The sequence below is a fragment of the Triturus cristatus genome, chromosome 5_2 (genome assembly GCF_964204655.1).
Source record: "Triturus cristatus chromosome 5_2, aTriCri1.1, whole genome shotgun sequence".
In the NCBI taxonomy this organism is placed as follows: Eukaryota; Metazoa; Chordata; class Amphibia; order Caudata; family Salamandridae; genus Triturus; species Triturus cristatus.
Genome location: NC_140588.1, coordinates 335,003,244 through 335,023,703, shown reverse-complemented (window position 1 = coordinate 335,023,703; position 20,460 = coordinate 335,003,244).

Sequence of the window (20,460 nt, the reverse complement as noted above, 5' to 3'; positions counted from 1 at the left end):
AATTTTGCAGGACAGGAGTCAGATATCTAGGACATCAAATAGAACAAGGAGTGGGGAAAGTGACCCCTGAAAGAATAAAGATAATAAAATAAATGCAGTTACCACAAACCCAGAGAGAGATTAGACTGCTTCTTAGAGTGGTAGGATACTGTAGACAGTGGACTGTAGGGTTTTCGTTACTAGCCAACCCTTAATTCAAATAACAAAGAAACGAGCAAAGGACCCAACAGAATGAGATGATGAAAGCATGGAAGCCTTTGTGAGGTTGCAAAATTGTTTGTGTGAAGCCCCTGCCTTAGGTATGCCAGATTACACAAAATAATTTGCACTATTCTGTTGTGAGAGAGAAAGCTGTGCACTCTCAGTTTTAACACAAAGACATGGTTTGATGAGACGTCCAGTAGCATACTTCTCTGCTACTTTGGATCCTGTAGCATCAGCGTTACCTGGTTGCTTCAAAGCAGTAGCTGCAACTTGTATGAGTCTGGAACAAAGTGAATCAAGTGTTTGGGGCATCCTGTAAAAGTGTATGTCCCACATTCAGTCGAGATTCTTTTAACAAGAACTCGAACACAGTACCTTACTCCCAGTCGGATGACTAAGTATGAGAGAATCATATTGGGAGCTGAAAATGTGACAATAGTCAGGTGTACTGTATTAAACCCTGCTACCTTATTGCCAGATGTACGGGGAGAGGAGGTGAAAGATGAAGTTGAGCATGACTGTTTGGATGTGACTGAACTATGTACTAAACCCCGTCCAGACATTCAGGAATTGCCACTGAAAAATGCTGAACATGAGCTATTTGTAGATGGCTCGTGTTTAAGACATGAGGAGGGAGGATTAAGTGCTGCTTACACAGTGTGCACATTGGCTGGAATAGTTGAAGCATCCTATTTACCCTGAGTCAAATCTGCACAAGTACCCGAATTGATAGCTTTGATTAAAGCTTGCAAAATTGGGAAAAATTGGAAAGTAACCATTTTTACTGATAGCCAGTATGGTTACGGGGTTGTGCATGATTTTGGCCAGCTTTGGATGCAGAGGGATTTCATGACTTCATCAGGATCCCCAATTAAAAATGGAAAATTTGTGAAGGAACTGCTTGAAGCAATACAATTGCCAAAATAAGTGGCAGTGGTCAAATGTGCTGCACATCAGTCAAGAGATGACTATGTGACAGTTGGTAATAAGTATGCTGACCAGGTTGCCCAGTATTGTGCTAGAAATAAATTGGTGGTGAACAAGAAAATTGAAACAAGTGGAATTAGCTGCTGTAGTGCTTGATTTTCCCGGCTCTTCTGTATTGTAAAGTGACCAGTATGACTTCAGTCTCTTTCCATCCATGTCTAAGGACTAGAGTAGTGAATAGGGCCTATCTGTTAGACACTTTTGACACAATCCCGTGCTCCTACCCATAGCTTAGGGTCTATATACATAGCCTAGGGGATAGATTTGTTAGCCTTGAGGATAACTTGCCCTATAGTGAGGGTATTTCATAGAGCTGTGTTGAATTCAGGCCTGGTAGGCCTCAAACGGGAGAGACTCCATCTTTCTTTCTGCTCCGGCAGCTTGGGACCTTTCTAGAGGGAGGGGGAATGTTTTAGTTATGAGGTGTTATTCGCTCGGAGAGAACCGGTTCAGGCCGGCCCTTATCGAAGGATTGTATTTTTCTTCATGCCGAAGACACTACATCAGGCCGGCCGGCTGGGAAAGTGTCCTTGGTGCGGGGAGGTACAGGAATTTGGTGGGCGGCAGGTTTCGCACTGGAAATTTCCATGAGGGAATGCACTTCTATATTAGTGAAAGCCTGAGTAAGATAAGAGCACTTGCTTCTAGACCATAGGCGGCATCTGGCCGTTAGCAGAAAAGCTATTACTTATTCCAGGGAAGACAGATGACGAACTTGAATCTAAAGAGGACAGAGTAGCCGACGGGGAAGAGGTTCCAGTGACTCGGAGAGGGAGAAGGGAGCAGACCCACAACTGCAGAGGGGTGACTTCCAGGCGAAGCCGAGGCATAGACGAGAAGGGAACCTAGATGACCATTGAGCACGGGCTACGTACCATAAAGGTGAAGTCGACCCCTTTTTCTTTAGAGTGTACAACCTAACCTTTCACTTTCCTTGCAGGTTGTCTATATATATATATATATAATGTGTTCTGCGAATGTGCATGTGGCATTTAAATAAAGTATTTAGCTTATTGTACGTCAGCATGTGTTGTGTACTTTTGTATAGGAGGATAGTCTATTCTTTTAGTCAGAGTTGCCCCAAAATGAACAGAGGTTAATCCTGATCAGGTAAGTGGTAACTGGATGAGGGGGAAAACAAGCCCCTCGAACTAGAGAACAGGGTGTGCTCAACTAATAGTCTTTGTGTGATCTGATATATGGTGATACGGTAATGATAGGATGAGCTCGTGCTAAGGCTGCCGTTTAGGTAGGAGATTCTGGGTCTGAATGAGGCCGCGAGACTGTGTGTGTTGCTACCGGATGGGTAGGAGATTCTGGGTCTGATTGAGACCGCGAGACTGTGTGTGTTGCTGCCGGATAGGTAGGAGATTCTGGGTCTGACTGAGACCGCGAGACTGTGTGTATTGCTGCCGGATAGGTAGGAGATTCTGGGTCTGACTGAGACCGCGAGACTGTGTGTATTGCTACCGGATGGGTAGGAGATTCTGGGTCTGACTGAGGCCGCGAGACTGTGTGTGTTGCTACCGGATGGGTAGGAGATTCTGGGTCTGACTGAGGCCGCGAGACTGTGTGTGTTGCTACCGGATAGGTAGGAGATTCTGGGTCTGACTGAGGCCGCGAGACTGTGTGTGTTGCTACCGGATGGGTAGGAGATTCTGGGTCTGATTGAGACCGCGAGACTGTGTGTGTTGCTGCCGGATGGGTAGGAGATTCTGGGTCTGACTGAGGCCGCGAGACTGTGTGTGTTGCTACCGGATGGGTAGGAGATTCTGGGTCTGACTGAGGCCGCGAGACTGTGTGTGTGGCTACCGGATGGGTAGGAGATTCTGGGTCTGACTGAGGCCGCGAGACTGTGTGTGTTGCTACCGGATGGGTAGGAGATTCTGGGTCTGACTGAGGCCGCGAGACTGTGTGTGTTGCTGCCGGATAGGTAGGAGATTCTGGGTCTGACTGAGGCCGCGAGACTGTGTGTGTATTGCTCGCAGGGCTGTGAAGCCTTGGTATAAATGTATAATAGGAATTCCCTGTCCTTAGGTGGTACATATATATGTGGTTATAAAGGTGCAAAGAGACCCTAGGGAGGGGGTAACGTTCTGTTTTGGGTCAGAAGGGCTCTATTGAGCAGGTTCTACCCAATCCAAAAACCCAAGCAGAACATTTGGCGTCACGAACTGTTTACGAAACCTGTGTGCGTTGTGGTTGTCTTGTGTTTGCTTTCGGCGTGTGCGTGGTTTTCTTTTTTTTTTTTTGGTATATTTGCGTGTATACTTTTTCTTTCTCTTTCTTTCTCTCTTCCTTTCTTTTCTCTGCGTTTCCTTTTCTTTCTTTTTCGCGATGTTTTCTAAGAAATCGAAATCTGCTCTTAAATTGTCCGTTGATATTCCCGGATGGGATTCAACGCCTTATGGTGCCTTGGCCCGAGAGTGGGCTGATTCTACTGGTCTGAGTGAAAATTGGAATTCTTCTTTGGAGTCGGCGGAACCGGCTGACGTGATTACTTGTTTGCAGACGGCACCTGTCTTGAAGGGTGAGGAGGTTCCCGCTTTGGGGCGCAGAGGTTGGGTTATTCTGTCTGCGTATCGGATTCTGCATGAGAGGTTGCTGAAATTGCAGATCTCTTTTAAGGATGCGGAATCACACCTTGTTGAGATTCAGAATTCTAATACTTTATTGCGGTGTCAAAATAAGTTGCTTTCCGACAAACTTGACACTTACCAAACGGTTGCCGAAAGGGCGGCTGTGCGGATTGCTCGTTATAAGTACAAGAACAGGCGTGGTCGTGTTTCGTCGCGTAAGGTGCGTCTGGTCGTGGCGAAAGCTGGACTGGATTGGAATCCTGATGAATGGGATGGTAATATCTGGGACTCGACTACGTCTTGTTCCTCGGGTGAGGAATGTGCTATGCATGAGTTTTCTCGTTCCCGTCCTGAAAATAAGTCTACTTCTCGCACCTCTGATGGTGCACCTCGTGATTGCGCTCGTTCTTCAGGCGGGATTGATACTTCTCACACTGACTGTCCCCCTACTAGTACTGCTCGGGCTCCTTGTGATGCTCGTCCCGTTGTTTCTGCGCACCCGGTTTTTCGTCGGAAGTTGCAGCAGTCTCCCAATGCTCCGCAGGGTGTTTCTTTGGACTGTTTGGAAGATTTTACCCAGCAAGAAATTAGTGATATTTTGCAGCGCTTTCGGCAGCGGACTGGTGAGGCTTTGCTCACGTGGATGGTGCGCCTTTATGAACTAGGCGCTGCTGGTATTATGTTGGATACTGGCGATTGTTTGAAGTTTTGTTCTTTGAGTTTAGATTCTACTGTGCAGGATCATTTTCGTAACTATAATGGTGGTGGTCAAATTTCTTTGCTCCAATTGGCGACTGAAGGTTGCAATTTGAAGTATCCTACTGAATCTGACTGGCCTGTCAATGACAAGCCGTGGTATACCTTGCGTGATGCTGCGCAACGTCTTAAGGAGGAAGTGATGAAAACGGCTATTTTTCTGGGCACTGCTGACAGGTTGCTTGATGGGTTGTTGACTTCTTCGGTGCGGAATCGTATCATTCGCTCTTCTCCTGTTGCCTACAAGCAGGTCATGATGACTTTGTTGATTAACCAGACTGGTAATGTACTATCTACGGTGTTGGAGTCGGTACGCCAACTCGGTGAGTTGGGTGAGTGGTTTAAACCTGAACGTCAGTCCCGGTCTGACACTCGTACTCCTGGTGAATATAAATTTACTAGACGTGATATCTTTACTGGTCTTTTGGCTGATGGTGTGCGTCGGGAGGATATTGATGGTGAGACTACTGCTCGTTTGTGGGAAATGTTTCGCAAACGGGGCTTGGACCGGAAGGAGGGTGCCCGGCGTGTTCGGACGACTGAGTGTGATCGTGGTTGTTCTGATGGTAGCGGTGATGATGATCGCCGTGGGCGCTTTGATCGTCGTGATGATCGGCGTCCTGTACGTGATCTGTCCCCTCGTCGAGAGTGGGGCAGGGAGAGAGAGGGGGAAAAGGAAAGGGGGAGAAATGATCATGCTTACAGCAGACGTAGAGATGATAGGGATCAATCCCCTGAATTGAGAAGGAGGGAGGATCGATACAGTTTGGCCGATCGAAACTCGCAGTGCAATGTAGAGGACAGGAATCCATTTCGTAATAGAGATGGATATGAACAGGAGGTACCGATACCCAAGAAACGTGAGTCTCTTTATCCTGATTTGTCCTGGTACACAGAATGCAGTAAGAATGACTAGGAAATAGGTCAAGCTCCGGTACACAGATGGGCTCACAGAGATAATAGACCCTATGTAGATATTGATATTTATTGGAGACATCGTAATATCCAAAGGGCCCGAGCATTAGTTGATACAGGAGCGGAGGCCACTCTTATTCATGGAAAATCAAAGAAATTTACAGGGCAGCCTTTTACTATTACCGGATTAGGAGGAAAAGAAACCCCTGCAGTTCAAACTTTGCTTGAAATGAGAATAGGTAGAATCCCTAGAAAAGAATATTCTGTATTAGTGGTGCCACTTCTAGAATTCATAATTGGAATTGATATTTTGAAGGGAATGACATTGCATCTTGATGATGGGTGTTACCAATTTGGAAAGACGCATTATATCTCGTCCAGACCTATACGGGTTGGTCGTTTAAGGATGCCCCCCATACAAGTTCCCCAGGCGACCAAAGTGGTTTGTCAGAAGCAATATCGTATTCCGGGTGGTCATGAAGAGATTAGTACCACCATTCAGGAGTTGGTTGATGCAGGCGTTATAACTCCAGTTACTTCTGCTTGGAATAATCCTGTTTGGCCGGTGCGTAAAAGTGATAATTCCTGGCGCATGACTGTTGATTATCGAGAATTGAACAAACACACGCCCTCTTTGACTGCTGCAGTACCGGATGTTATCACCCTGATTGAAAGAATCCAAACACATCCAGGTACATGGTATGCGTCCATCGATATTGCTAATGCTTTCTTTTCTATTCCAATTGCCCCTGAGTGTCAGGAACAGTTCAGTTTTACGTGGAATGGGCGTCAGATGACGTTCAGAAGTCTTCCTCAGGGCTATGTGCATAGTCCTACGATTTGTCACCGGCTGGTGGCAGAACACTTGATTGAGGTACCAGTTCATCCCAAAATCCAGATATGTCATTATATTGATGATGTTTTGATCCAAGGCGAAACACAAGAGGATGTTCAGACACAATTAGATAGAGTCATTGAGTGTCTGCGTGGGAAAGGTTGGGAGATCAACCCGGACAAATTACAAGGTCCGTCTCAAGCTGTAAAATTTTTAGGTATTAATTGGCATGAGGGACACCGCGAGGTGATCCCTCAAGTTAAACAGAAAATTCTTGATTTTTCGGTTCCGAGGAATAGGAAGGAAGCCCAGAGATTCATTGGTTTATTCGGTTTTTGGCGCCAGCATATTCCTCATTTGAGTCAAATATTGGCCCCTTTGTACCGAGTTACACGTAAAAAGAATGCATTTGAATGGGGTAAGCAACAGCAAGATGCATTTAGTCTGGCGAAAGAGACAATTCAACATGCTATGGATCTCTGGCCTGTACGTGATGGTGATGTGGATTTGAATGTGTCTGTGCAAGGCCCTTATGCAAACTGGAGTCTGTGGCAGAAACAAGGCAGGTGTAAAGTACCATTAGGGTTTTGGACCAAAAAGCTACCTGATGCTGGTGAGCGTTATACACCCTTTGAGAAGCAGCTACTTGCTTGTTATTGGGCTTTAGTGGATACTGAGCAATTGACTTTGGGACATGACATATTCTTGCGTCCTGAAATTCCTATTATGCAGTGGGTTTTGAGTTCACCAAAAACTCATCGAATTGGGCATGCTCAGGAGGCGAGTGTGATTAAATGGAAATGGTACATACAAGACAGGGCACGTGTGGGTCCGAAAGGAGTTGCGTCTTTACATGAGCAAGTGGCGCAAGCACCATCGACTGAGACTGAGAGTGAGTGTTCCGTACCTTTAGAACAGGAGTCTCCTGTCAAGTGGGGTAGACCTTTTGATGATTTATCCGTCGAGGACAGGAACCATGTGTGGTTCACAGATGGGTCAGCAAAGTTTATTGGAACGACACGGCACTGGAAGGCGGTGTCTTATAATCCGATCACACAGAAACTGTTGAGCACAACTGGTGAAGGGAAGAGTAGTCAGTTTGCCGAGCTCTATGCCGTTTACCAAGTTTTGAAACAGGAGTTACCTGGCGTATGCCACATTTTCACCGATTCCTGGTCCACTGCCAATGGACTGGCTGTTTGGTTGCCGACCTGGCATTCCCATAATTGGAGGTTACACTCCAAAGAGTTATGGGGAAAAGAGTTATGGCAAGAGATTTGGGAAATGCTCCCACAGAGTACTGTTACCATCTTCCATGTGGATGCTCACACCCCAATAGACTCTCTTGACAAATTTTTTCATAATATTGCAGATGAGAAATCTAAAATTGCTGAGGCAGTGGTGGACAGACAAGATCCTGATATTGCGGGATTGGCGAAATGGGCACACCAGAAGGCAGGACACTTTGGAGAGAAGGCCACTAGCAGATCATTCTTTGGATTGTTGCTGCAGGATGTGTCGGTACTGTACACCGTTCGGACTACTTCGGAGAGAGAGAAGGGATTCCATCAACCCGGGATGAATTGGGAACCAGGGTGTTGCATTCCTTCAATGCGTGGGACTCGTCATCGAACTTTTGGACGCTCCTGGCGAAAAGAGTGACTGATGCCCCTCACTTCTGTTTGACACCGATGAGATCTGTGCACGATATCCTGGCGACCTGCCTAGTTGCTGTCCCCGCCTCGCTGGAAACCTTAATAAGCATCTTCAACATTTCAAAGGCTCGTCCGAATATTATTCTGGGTGATTTTGCTACTCATGCATATTGTCCTTTATGTACTGAACTGCCGAATGAGCAACTCCCCATCCAATCCCAAATAACTACGTATAATATTACACAAGGCGACCTATGTTTCTTCCTCACATGTAATCCTAATGCAATTTCTGAATGTCTACGTCTCAAGTTAAGAGGCGCCACCTCTTTCACATCTCACGAACGAACTTTGTGTTTCCAGAGGACACCGACGAAATGTATTTCAGTCCAGAACAATATGACTTGCAATAGTTTGGTAGTTACCCCCAGTCACTATCGTGCGATGTTGCTACCTGCCGGATGGCTTTTCTCATGTGGTAATACTTCCTGGCCCTATGTCCCCGCAAACATTTCAGGCGGCCCGTGTGCTATTACTAGGTTAAGTTTGTTGATGTTTTCTTCACATCCAAATGCCAACTCTCGTGTGCTTCGAGATACAGTACTGTTACAGGAGGATTGTGACTCATCTTTGCATTTATATTCCAAGTCTGAATACCTTAGTCTAGCTGTTTCAATTATTGGTGTCCCTGCCTTGGCGGTTTACAATGCCAAATCCATTGGGAAAATGGCTTGCTGGATGGTCAAATCTATTAATCATACTTCTACAGTCTTATCTGACTTGCTATTAGACGCCCAGGGTGAACGTAGAGCCATCTTGCAAAATAGAGCAGCCATTGATTATCTTCTGCTTAAACATGGACATGGCTGCTCAGACTTTGAAGGTCTCTGCTGTTTTAACTTATCTGATCATACACAATCCATTCGTGCGCATATAGATAAATTGCATGATTTAACTAATGAAGTTAGGAAACACATTGATCAGGGCTGGTTTGACTGGCTCTTTAATTGGTTGCCGGACATGCATATGCTACGCCACACATTAGGTGGCATTTTGATTGCTACTGCTGTTCTGATTTCTATCTGTTGTTTTATTCAGTGTATTCCTTCATTGCTTCAATTCTGCACATCTGGTACTAGACATAGATCAGTTAGTTTTGTTTCATATTATTCTTCCACTGATGTCAGTTCCATATAGTAAGATGTATAATAGACTGAAGTCAAGGGTGTAATGTAGTGCTTGATTTTCCCGGCTCTTCTGTATTGTAAAGTGACCAGTATGACTTCAGTCTCTTTCCATCCATGTCTAAGGACTAGAGTAGTGAATAGGGCCTATCTGTTAGACACTTTTGACACAATCCCGTGCTCCTACCCATAGCTTAGGGTCTATATACATAGCCTAGGGGATAGATTTGTTAGCCTTGAGGATAACTTGCCCTATAGTGAGGGTATTTCATAGAGCTGTGTTGAATTCAGGCCTGGTAGGCCTCAAACGGGAGAGACTCCATCTTTCTTTCTGCTCCGGCAGCTTGGGACCTTTCTAGAGGGAGGGGGAATGTTTTAGTTATGAGGTGTTATTCGCTCGGAGAGAACCGGTTCAGGCCGGCCCTTATCGAAGGATTGTATTTTTCTTCATGCCGAAGACACTACATCAGGCCGGCCGGCTGGGAAAGTGTCCTTGGTGCGGGGAGGTACAGGAATTTGGTGGGCGGCAGGTTTCGAGCTGGAAATTTCCATGAGGGAATGCACTTCTATATTAGTGAAAGCCTGAGTAAGATAAGAGCGCTTGCTTCTAGACCATAGGCGGCATCTGGCCGTTAGCAGAAAAGCTATTACTTATTCCAGGGAAGACAGATGACGAACTTGAATCTAAAGAGGACAGAGTAGCCGACGGGGAAGAGGTTCCAGTGACTCGGAGAGGGAGAAGGGAGCAGACCCACAACTGCAGAGGGGTGACTTCCAGGCGAAGCCGAGGCATAGACGAGAAGGGAACCTAGATGACCATTGAGCACGGGCTACGTACCATAAAGGTGAAGTCGACCCCTTTTTCTTTAGAGTGTACAACCTAACCTTTCACTTTCCTTGCAGGTTGTCTATATATATATATATATAATGTGTTCTGCGAATGTGCATGTGGCATTTAAATAAAGTATTTAGCTTATTGTACGTCAGCATGTGTTGTGTACTTTTGTATAGGAGGATAGTCTATTCTTTTAGTCAGAGTTGCCCCAAAATGAACAGAGGTTAATCCTGATCAGGTAAGTGGTAACTGGATGAGGGGGAAAACAAGCCCCTCGAACTAGAGAACAGGGTGTGCTCAACTAATAGTCTTTGTGTGATCTGATATATGGTGATACGGTAATGATAGGATGAGCTCGTGCTAAGGCTGCCGTTTAGGTAGGAGATTCTGGGTCTGAATGAGGCCGCGAGACTGTGTGTGTTGCTACCGGATGGGTAGGAGATTCTGGGTCTGATTGAGACCGCGAGACTGTGTGTGTTGCTGCCGGATAGGTAGGAGATTCTGGGTCTGACTGAGACCGCGAGACTGTGTGTATTGCTGCCGGATAGGTAGGAGATTCTGGGTCTGACTGAGACCGCGAGACTGTGTGTATTGCTACCGGATGGGTAGGAGATTCTGGGTCTGACTGAGGCCGCGAGACTGTGTGTGTTGCTACCGGATGGGTAGGAGATTCTGGGTCTGACTGAGGCCGCGAGACTGTGTGTGTTGCTACCGGATAGGTAGGAGATTCTGGGTCTGACTGAGGCCGCGAGACTGTGTGTGTTGCTACCGGATGGGTAGGAGATTCTGGGTCTGATTGAGACCGCGAGACTGTGTGTGTTGCTGCCGGATGGGTAGGAGATTCTGGGTCTGACTGAGGCCGCGAGACTGTGTGTGTTGCTACCGGATGGGTAGGAGATTCTGGGTCTGACTGAGGCCGCGAGACTGTGTGTGTGGCTACCGGATGGGTAGGAGATTCTGGGTCTGACTGAGGCCGCGAGACTGTGTGTGTTGCTACCGGATGGGTAGGAGATTCTGGGTCTGACTGAGGCCGCGAGACTGTGTGTGTTGCTGCCGGATAGGTAGGAGATTCTGGGTCTGACTGAGGCCGCGAGACTGTGTGTGTATTGCTCGCAGGGCTGTGAAGCCTTGGTATAAATGTATAATAGGAATTCCCTGTCCTTAGGTGGTACATATATATGTGGTTATAAAGGTGCAAAGAGACCCTAGGGAGGGGGTAACGTTCTGTTTTGGGTCAGAAGGGCTCTATTGAGCAGGTTCTACCCAATCCAAAAACCCAAGCAGAACAGCTGCCAACTTATATTACTTTCAGGAATAGAAACTTGGGAAGAAGTAAGACAACTACAGGATGAGGTGGAAGCCAGTGAAAGAGAAGAATGGATAAAAATAGGATGCCAGAGAAGGACAGAGGATGATGTGTGGATATATCTGGATGGCAGGCCAGTAATGCCAGATTGCCTGCTTTCACAGATGGCCAGAATGTACCATGGAGACACACAAATAGGTAGGGACGCCATGATCATGCTCCTTAGACAGGATTGGTTTAATCCAAAGTTCAGGAATGTCGCAGAGAGTCTAAGTCAGAGATGTCTAACCTGTCAACAAATGAATCCAGGCAGTAAAACAGTGGTTAGTTGGGGAAGAATTGGAAAGGCAGAAGGACTATTTGTGAGGTTGCAGGTAGATTTCATTCAATTACCACCTTGTACGGATTGAAGTACATCCTTCTCATAGTTTGCTTATTCTCACGGTGGGTGGAGGCATACCCTACTAGAAGAAATGACAGCATAACAGTCACCAAATTACTGTTAAGGGAATTGATTCCACGATTTGGTTTTCCAGTAACTTTGGAATCAGATAGAGGGTCTCATTTTAATAATAAAATAATTAGATTAATCTGTGAAGCATTTAAAATTGAACACAAAATGCACTGTGCATATCGCCCAGAGGCTTCTGGAGTGGTTGAACAAATGAATGGCACAATAAAGGCAAGATTGGGAAAGGTGTGTGCATCCACCCCGCTGGAGTGGCCTGATGCTGTACCTCTTGTTCTGATGGGACTCAGAAGTATTCCTGACAGAAATACAGGATTGAGTCCCCATGAAATTCTCATGGGAAGAGCAATGAGAGAAGCATGTATACCAGGACACAAACTGTTGAATATATCTGATGATCTGGCATTAGATTACTGCAAAGGATTGGCTGACCTAGTGCGTTCTGTCTCTCACCAGGTTGGAGAGGACGCAGTTGCCAGGCAGCCGATTCAAGTACATGATCTGAATCCCGGTGACTGGGTGGTGGTGAAGAATCACACTCAAGAGTCGTGCCTAGCACCCAGGTGGGAAAAGTCACATCTGGTTATATTAGTTACAACAACAGCAGTAAAATGTGCAGGTTTGCCTAACTCGATTCACGCAAGCCATACTAAAAGAGTACCAGCACCTGACGAAGAGGGACCACAACTGACTCATGCAGTTGGGGCCGCTGAAGGTTGTGCAGCTGAAGGATCTAGGATATCAAATTCTGAAGTAGCTGACCAAGAACAACCAAGCACAAGACAGGACGACTGGATACCAGTGGTTGACAAACCCGAAGTGATTGTAAAGACAAGAAGCAGAACCAGGTGAGAGAGACAGGAAAATAGAGAGGACCAGATAAGTGTAGAAGAACAAGCTCAGGGAAGGGAAAATCAAACTGTTGGAGATCCTGAGCAGGATCAGACAAGATAAGAACAATATACTCAGACAGAGGTGAACGAAAACATTCACAGATCTGAGGAGGGACAGATAGGTTTAGAAGAACACGTTCAGGCTGCAGAAAGCCAAAGTGCAGTAAGACCTGAGCAGGACCAGTTAGGAGAAGAAGAACAAGTTCAGGTGGCAGAAAAGGAACAAATAGAAATAAAACCTGAACAGGGTCAGAAAAGGGAAGAAGAACATGTCCAGGCAGATGAGGCCACAGTTATAAGCCCTGGACTTGGACAGACAGAGAGGGATTCTGAAGACGAAGATAATCAAATTGTGCCACAACTTAACAAAAATAAAAGAACACATGAAGAAAGAGACAGTGCAGTGCAAGCAAAAAGGGTCAGAAGAGGTGACAACTGGCCAGGTGGTGTTAAAGGTTAAAATATCACTTCAGACAATAAGTGAAGAACCTTAACAAGTTAACAAAGTCACTAGCCAGTCTGGGCAATCAACTAGTAGGTCTAAACGAAGAAGTCAAAGACTGAGGATATTAAATAATAAGTTCAAAGGTCCTGAATGGACTTACGTAATTCTTGAAGAATTCGAGAATCTAGATTTAAATGAAGAAAGTGATGAAGAAATAATTGCAGAACAGATTGACAAAGAAGTGAGACCCACTTGAAAAGTCCCAGAATTTAAAAATCCCATAGGCAAATCAGAAATAAAAAGAAAGAGAAATCTTCTTAGTCCAAAATGGCTGATGATAAGGTTACTGGAAGACCAATACGAAATTGCATAAAGAAATGTTATAGAATATGTATATGTAGTATATTTTTAGTACTCATAATTTGTTCATATTAATAGTAGCCATCCCTTATTTGATGATGACAGAAAAGAAAAATAACACAAACACTAATGAAAGGGTAGCTAACTTTAAAGGAGATGGAGTAGCATTAGAAGCATCAGATGAATTAGATTTACACCACACTGTGACAAATAATGACAGTGCTTTAAATGTATTTACAAAGTTATTAGTGCAATATGTAGACACTATGGAAGTTAGTGATTGTTATGTATGTATGAAATCACCAGCATCAGTAGCCGAAGGTGTAAAATATCACCATTTACCATTAACATATGGTTTCTCATGTACTATTTTGTCGAGTTTATTTTATAGAACAGGAAAATTACAGTATTATTATTCTAACGTAGATGTGATTTTTTCAGAGGTTCCTATTCGAAAGAGTATGAACCCAGTTCTTAGTACTAAAGATGCACAGTTTATGGGTGAATATTTCCTAACATTGAAAATAGATATAGCTGAAGCGCCCAAGCACAACTTAACATGTACATTACAAGAGGAAGAAAAGATATTTTTGAATTTAGTGGAGCAAAGGAGACAGGACTTCCAAAGAAAGGCTTCTGAAAAGAAACCTCAGATTCCTCAATGGGCTGAGAAAGAGAAGATTTATACAGCTGGCAAGACTCATGCTGCTATGTCCCTGGATTTTGAAAAGAAAAGGAAGATCTGCCTCCATAGGTTAAAAACTGACTATAACAATGCATTTATTGGTTCAAGTGAATGTGAACCTAATTTCTTAGTTATCGGGGGATGGGGACTAAAAGGTGGAACAGACCCAGTATTTCCTGGAGTTTATTACGTGTGTGGGAATAAAGCCTATTTTAGGCTGCCTGCACATTGGTACGGGAGTTGCTATTTTGGAATAGTATTCCCAAAGGTGTACCATGTGAAAAGAATCACTGGAAGCAATGAAGACACAAAGGAACTAACACGTATCATGAGAGCTAGTTTTTCTGAAATAGTAGGTGATATATTTGGTGCATTGATACCTTCAGTGGGAGTAATTCTGAATTCACGGAAAATGTGTCCGTTATCAACAGTAGTTTATCGTCTATCGACTGATACTGCTGAGGTTTCTTGATGATCAATACAGAAATGGTTGCAATTAGGTCAATGGTTTTACAAAATCGACTTGCTCTTGATATATTATTGGCAAAAGAGGGCGGAGTCTGTAAAATGTTGAAAGCGCAAGATTGTTGCACATATATTCCTGACAAAAGTGTTGAAATTGGAGGATACATTAAAAATGTTACAAAATTTGAAACCACTGAACGTTGACAGTGTATGGAAGAAATTAACAAATAGTATTACTACCATAGGGAGCTGGTTTACTAATATAGGTAAGAGTATTATAGGTCAAATAATACTACCAATACTTGGAATAACAATATTAGTTTTAGCAATAATGACATGGCGCAAATGCTGTACGAAAAGAAAGAGATATGAAGTGAACGTAAAGGGAAAGAAAAGGAAGTATGATGAAATTCAGATGGAAGAAATGAAGGGAGATTTATACAAAAAAGATGAAGAATTTGCAATACCATAATGAAGAAGGAGATGAAAAGACAGAAAAGGCAGTTGAGATGTGCTAAAGTTGGCATCTGATTTGGTGATGGCACAAATGCCATCAGAGTGGGGATTGATGGAGCAAGGACTAGTATAAAAAAAGACTTGCTCGGAAGCAATCCTCTTAAATAACTCGTAACACTGTATTAATCATGTTTGTAAAGACTAATATGCACCCCATTCCATATACTTAGCTTAGAGGAAGCTTGCATATGTGTATTACTAACAAGTAACTGGAGAAAAACTTAAAATGGCTGCTAACGCTGGAATCTGTACTGCGCATGCGTCAACTGCATCTACGTAGGATGACGAACTAAAGCTTGGAGGGAATTTTCTGCATCTGCACTCTTGCTTCTAATATGGCCGCTTGAAGGCTCACATGCTAAATATCTGCCTCGCTAAAACTAAAACATGCTATTTACTAAATGCTAATGCAGGAAGATTTAATTTAAGTGAAAGGGATTAGAGTAGAGATAGGTGGTATACAGTGAAATCATTTCATTTTGATCTTAACGTGTTTCTTTTTGATCTCTCTATTAGTTCGTATTTGGGCCTCAGAGTGATGCCAAAGTTATATTGCACGTGACTGCTCACGCAGGCGCAGTGACTACCAGCCAGAAGCCATAAGGATGTGCTTGGATCTCGTCCAAGGCTGCGTTCGCAACATGTCCTGGGAAAGTGATGGACATCCTGCAAGATGAACAAGACAACTATTGAATGTATTCTTTTTATTGATAAAGATGTGAAATGCGGGTGGAAAATAAAGTTTGGGAAAATAAAATTAAGGGGTGGGACCACTGAGTAACGAACTAGAAATTGTTAAAACTTAGCATGGTGTGATGATCATCCCCCCTTTCCTGCCCAATCAGAATTAGTAGTTTCATAAATTTGAAACATTTAGGGGTGGTACATGCCATTAAAAAGGTATAATTGAGGTAGTTTAGTTAGTTAGTTAAGGAGATGCTGATGGTGATGCTAATGCGGCTGCGGCTGCTGAGAGACCGGGATACTGTCTGTCCGAGAGCTGATCCAATACTGAAGAAGAATCGAATTGCAGAACTTAGAGCCAAGATCTAATTAATTAGAAGAAGATCGCGGAAGAATCGAGGAGGGAAATAAGGCAAAGAATTAGAAGAAGATCGTGGAAGAATTGAAGAGGAAGATAGTGTCAGAGAGGGGTACGATGCAGGCATCGGATCTAGAAGAGGTCATCTATCCTGTCCCTGAAACCTGTCCTGAAACCTTTGTCACCTGAGCTGTCCCAGGGGACCCTTCCAACTCCTTGGCCAAGGGGTTGGTTTCCACACCATCCTAGGTAACTATAATTCTGTATAGTATGTCATTGTACTGCTCTCTCCATTTTCTCCTCTCCAGGTACTGTCATTTGCAATAATATTGTTTAGATGATTTACTGACATATTTGATGGATTGATTTTCCTTCCTTGGAGAAAACAGTGTACGGATTGTATTTTTGCTTTGGCTCACATGAATTTAACTAGATAAACATTTAAACTCTTCCCGAGTCTGTGGTTATTTAAAATATTCAATTTACGTCATTTCACCTTAAATTAGCTTAACTAAAAGGTCCATTGACCAGAGGAAAGTACTTTTGATTTAAAAAGATATTAAAGAAATGTTAAGGTAAATTAAACTTGTAAGCATATCACACAAATTGACCCCAGTGGCACTTTACCAGTTTACGTGAATGTGTGTTTATGGGCCCAGGTGAGTATGTGGATTGTGAGTATTTCTAGCTGGTAACCTGCTGGATCACAGGCACTTGCTTTGATAGAAAGGTGGATGTTGTTTATACCCTGGACAACTGGCACAGTCTGGTTGGCTCTAAATTCCATTATTGAACCCCGTCTGGGTTCTTTGCCTGGTGAGCACATCTCCTCGATATCCCTCTTTTATACTTGTGAGAGCCTCGCCCGTGTGTTTGCACTAGGCACTTAACCCTTCTCACCCGTGGGAGTGCGGTTGATCGCGTAATGCATACAGTTCTCTTCCCAATGGCAACTGATTCTCTCTCCTCTCCTTCCTTCTTTTATTCTCTCTTACATTGCGTAAAACATCTCAGGCATGAATTGCAATGTTCTGATGATTATCCTGTTCTTGTGTAAGGACCGAAACATCATCGATTCTTACGCACTAACATTATTAAATGTATAAAATAATGAACTTAGGGGCAGAAGTGCTGCTGTACATTCGTGTGTGACTATCCAATTTTTTGATTTATGTCAAACATTATTCCCTGAGTCTTTTTGTTTATTTAATTTGTGCCTATTATGATTGTGTCTCCACCCACCCACCTACTGATTTTATTTTATTTATTTGTTAAATAAATGTGATTTTAATTTATCTAAAGGACATTGCGTCTAGGCATAATTGTTCATCCAGTAACAACTTATACATGCTTGGTTTAGGTTTAATTCTGTTTTATTGTCCCATTGGCAAATCAAGAAAAACATCGCACCGTGAGAAAGTCTCTACATGCTTGGTTTAGTGGCCTCTGTTCCTTTATAACTTTCTAAAAGTGTCATTTTCAGAATTGTGATGAAAAAATCAAATTTTACACTAAAAGAAGGCTTTTGATAACAATTCTTTAGACACCAAACACGACTTGTCTACTTTGTCCCGAATTAGAAGTGACAGTTTATGAAATGCAATAAGGTAACTCCAGTGATATTCTATGGGTGAGGTTGGCTTTGCAGTAGTGAAAAACGTCTTTCGTTTCTCACTTACAGGACATTTAAAATGTAAAAGTACATATCCTACTTTTTAAACATGCTGCACCCTGCTCTCTGGGCTGTGCAAGGCCTACCCTAGGGTTATCTTATATGCATTAAAAAGGAAGATTTAGGCCTGGTAAAAGGCTTATTTTGCCAGGTCCAACTGTAAGTTTCAAATGGCACCCACAGGCTGTTGTGGTAGCCTGAGACTTGTTTAAAGGGCTACTTAGGTGGGTGGCACAATCGGTACTGCAGGCCCACTTTACTAGGGACTTACATGTAAATTAAACGTGCTAGTTGGGTATAAGCCAGTTCTACCAGACTTTAAGTAGAGAGCACAAGTACTTTAGTGGTGGTTAGCAGTGGTAGAGTGCACAGAGTCCTAACATCAGCAAAAACGACATCAACAACCCCGTAGGGTTGAAGGCAAAAAGTTAGGGGATAATACTCCAAGGATGCCAGGTCTAACAGCCCAAAAATGTTGAGACAGATAATAAATGACTCACCTAATGACATATTAATTGGCATGTGGGTACACAAGCCAGACAATCTGGAAGATAAATATTCCCATGAAAAAGCATGCTTGGATCTGTCGGGGTTTGGGCCCATGATGAGTACTTCCATTTTGTTGGTGTTTAGTTGTAGGCAGTTGTTTTTCATCCATTTGGCAGCGGCTTCCATGCCCTCTCGAAAGTTGTGTCTGGCTGTGTTGGGTTTGTTGGATAGGGAGAGGATGAGTTGGGTGTTGTCTTCGTATGACACAATGTTGAGTCCGTAGGTTCTGACGATGGGGGCGAGTGGAGCCATGTAGATGTTGAAGAGCGTCGGACTGAGGGAGGAGCCCTGGGGTCTCTGCAGGTGGTAGGTGTGGGGTCCGAGAGGAAAGGGGGGAGTCTGACCCGCTGCGTTCTGCCAGAGAGAAAGGAGCGGATCCAGTCGAGGGCATTGTATTGGATCCCTGCGTCGTGGAGTCTGCGTATTAGAGTACAGTGAGAGACTGGGTCGAATGCCGCAGAGAGGTCAAGGAGGATGAGGGCTGATGTTTCTCCTTTGTCAAGTAAGGTGCGGATGTTGTCTGTTGCGGGGAGGAGGACGGTTTCCGTACTGTGTTTTTTTCTGTAGCCGGATTGAGAGGAGTCGAGGATGTTGCGCTCTTCGATGAATGTGGCGAGTTGGCTGTTGATGGCTTTCTCGATGACTTTCGCTGGGAAAGGGAGCAGGGTAATGGGTCTGTAGTTTTTGAGGCCGGTGGGGTCCACCGAGGGTTTCTTCAGGAGGGGGTTGACCTCAGGGTGTTTCCAGTCATCGGAGAACGAGGCGGTTGCCAGGGAGCGGTTGATGGTGTGGCAGAGCATGGGTGCGATGGTGTTGGCGGCTCTGTTGAAGATGTGGTGGGGGCAGGGGTCCTTGGGGGCTCTGGAGTAGATTGACTTCATCGTCTTCAGAGTGTTTTCGGTGGTGAGGGCTGTCCAGTTGTCAATCGTTGGCTTCAGGGTGTCGGGGTGGTCGGTGAGGGTTCAGTGTGTTGGTTGTCTTCGTCAAAGTTGTCGTAGATGCTCTTGATTTTTCTTGATTTTGTGGTGGCAAAGGTGCTGAGTTTGTCGCAGAGGTCTTGTGAGGCAGGGATGTTGGTGGACTTGGTGGGTTGGGCGAACTCCTTGATGATGTTGAAGAGTTATTTGCTGTTGTGTGCATGAGTAAAGATTCTGTCTTCAATCAATTTGTTTCTCGTATCTCGGATGAGTTGGTGGTGCGCATTGGTGGCGGCTCTGAAGTTGTTGTGGGCTTCTGTGGATTTGGTGTTCCTCCAGGCCTTTTCGAGGAGGCGGCAAGTGCGTCTGGACTCTTGAAGTTCGGTGGTAAACCATCTGGCTTTCTTGGCGTGGGTGTTGTTGTTTTTATCTTGAGGGTGGTGTTGGCGCTGTCGGAGATCCATCTGTGCACGGTTCGGGCTGCGGTGTTGGGGTCATGGCTTTCCATGATGGTTGGGGTGGAGTTGTTGAGTGAGGAGGTTAGCTGGTCGTCAGTGATTCTGGTCCAATTTCTTTGTTGGAGCAGGTGCTGGTGTCTGTGGATGGTGGGTGTTCTGAAGGTGAAGTGGACGCATCAATGGTCCGTCCATGGGAGTTTGGTGGGGTGGCTGAAGGGAGGGTCGAGGTTGTGTCCTGCTGAGTGCGTGGGATTGGTCATGATCTGGCGGAGTCCGATATTGTGGAGCTTGTCCAGGAGGGATGCAGTGCTGGGGTTCAGTCGGTTGTTGAGGTGGAAGTTGAGGTCTCCCAGCAGGGTATAGTTGGTAGGCGCGATGGCATGCGGGGAGATGATGTCCGTGATGGAGTTGACGAAAGGTCCGCGGGGTCCCGGGGTTCGGTAGAGGAGGGTTCCTCGGAGGGTGGAGGTAGGACTGGCCGTTAACTTGAAGTGAAGGTGTTCCATCAGGTCTGTGGGCTCATCAGGGAGTGTGCTCAGGCGGAGGGTTGATTTGTGGATGATGGCAATTCCTCCTCCTGGGCGGGTGGGGCGGTCCTTCCTGGAGATCTTGTATCCTTGGGGAATGGGGATGGCGAAGTCCTGCCCCGAGGTGGCGTTGGTCCATGTTTCGGTGAAAAATGCTACTTGGTGCTGTCGAGGAGGTCCCAGATGGTGATGCTAGTTTGCAGTTATTG